This window comes from Mesoplodon bidens, assembly GCF_964165515.1.
Source record: "Mesoplodon bidens genome assembly, chromosome: X".
NCBI lineage: Eukaryota > Metazoa > Chordata > Mammalia > Artiodactyla > Ziphiidae > Mesoplodon > Mesoplodon bidens.
The window spans coordinates 100,083,758-100,085,464 of NC_138163.1; the positions used below are offsets into that span (position 1 = coordinate 100,083,758).

Below are 1,707 nucleotides of genomic sequence, written 5' to 3' on the forward strand. Positions count from 1 at the left end.
AATATCTCTAGGAATTAGCTAGCTCTGAAAGGGGTAGTCTCTTCAGGATTAGCAAGGCCCCGAGATGTCAAAGCCTCATATAAAATACAGAAAATAAAAAATATGATTAGTACAGTTGAGATGCTTTTATTTATTTAGTTAGTTTTAGTGCTGTTGGGTTTGATATGGTAACATTTGCTTCATGAGATAAGTCTAGGATTTTCTTCTCTTGTACATTACTTCATAAACTCTGTGCGTGTGTGTGTGTGTGTGAGAGAGAGAGAGAGAGAGAGAGAGAGAGAGAAGGCTTTACTGGGGATCAGGCAGGGCTGGGGCAGGGACCATCCTGGGGGAGCAGGGTCTCCACATAAGGCCAATACTGGTCTTCAGAGCAGTGTTGGGGAGCTCAGGGCTGAGCTCTACTGGAGAAGGGTCCAATCAGGTACCTCAAAGCAGAGGCAACCACTGAAGGGAAGGATGGTCTGGTTGGCTTATGCAGGAAGGATAAGATTGGGGAGGAGGAATTGCTAAAGAAAAGTAAGGTACAGTAAACCTTTAAAGGGCCAAGATGAACAGGGATTAGAGGAGAGGAAGGGGTCTAATAAGGCCTGAGGGATAGGGGAGGGGAAAGAAGAGAAGGAGAAAGGAACAAGACGGATGATTCTGGAGTTACAGGGAGGTCCAGCTTTTCTTCAGGGCCCCAGTGAAGCAGGGACAGCTCCTATCTTCTGGTCTTACAGGACTCTACTTGTTGCTCAACACAGCAATCTTTATGTACACAGGGCCTGGGCAAAGGCAGCTGAACTTTATGTAGGCAGAAATCGTCTTCAGACCTTCTAAGTGGGCAATGAAGTCTTTCATGTTTGGAAATGCATCCAGGCACTAGGGCTCAAATATATGGTGCAGGTCAAGACTGTCATAAGCAAGAAAATCCAGAGAGGTGATCTTGTCTCCTGCAAACCATGGAGTCTTCTCCAGAAAGTGAGAAGAGCTTCATCTTTTCACAGAGCTCCTCCAAGTACTTAGATTTCAGTTTCTCAAAGTCAGGGCTGTAGCAGACACTGACTAGCTAATTGGAGGTGTCTAAAACCTAGTTCTCAAAAATGTCCACATGAATCTTCTCTTCTGTCTCCCCTCATAGGTTGTACTTGTAAGCAATGTAGCAAAAGATGGCATCGCTCTGGGTGATCTCAAGAGCATCATCAATTAAACAGGGCAGATTGGGAAAGTCCAGGCTTGGCTTCAATTTCTCATTCAGCCACTGGCTTCTGTCATGGTCAGGAGCATCCCCCAACATGTACTTCTCTTCCTCATAGTTTAAGTCTTTGTATTCCAGAAGCAGGCAGATGGTATGAGCCAGCCTGTGAATGTTCCAGTAACCCAAGTTCATGGCCATGGTTTAGCTTTCTGTGGACTCAGGGGATGGCCTCAGTGGAGCTAGGCTGAAACTTCATCCTTGCAATTTTTCTTTAAGTTAGAAATTATATCAAAATAAAAAGTTATAGGGAAGAAGGAAGGAAGGAAGGAAGGGAGGGAGGAAGGAAGGAAGGAAGGAACCAGAGGACTGTAAGCCGCTCTAGCAAATTAATAAAACCCAAGGAGGGGGTCGTGGGAACCTCTGATTTATAGTCAGTTGGTCAGAAGTACAGGTGACAACCTGGGCTTGCACTTGGTATCTGAAGTGTGATGGGGGGGACAGTCTTGTGGGACTGAACCCTTAACCTATGG

General features: G+C 45.6%; 1 pseudogene across 1 annotated transcript; it reads right to left on the minus strand.

Annotated features, from left to right (window-relative positions):
• Positions 1-723: 723 nt before the first annotated feature.
• On the minus strand, positions 724-1,375 carry LOC308609426 (glutathione S-transferase Mu 4-like; annotated as a pseudogene). The gene has a single exon. The product of its transcript is annotated as a glutathione S-transferase Mu 4-like (transcript).
• Between the last annotated feature and the right edge of the window lie 332 nt (positions 1,376-1,707).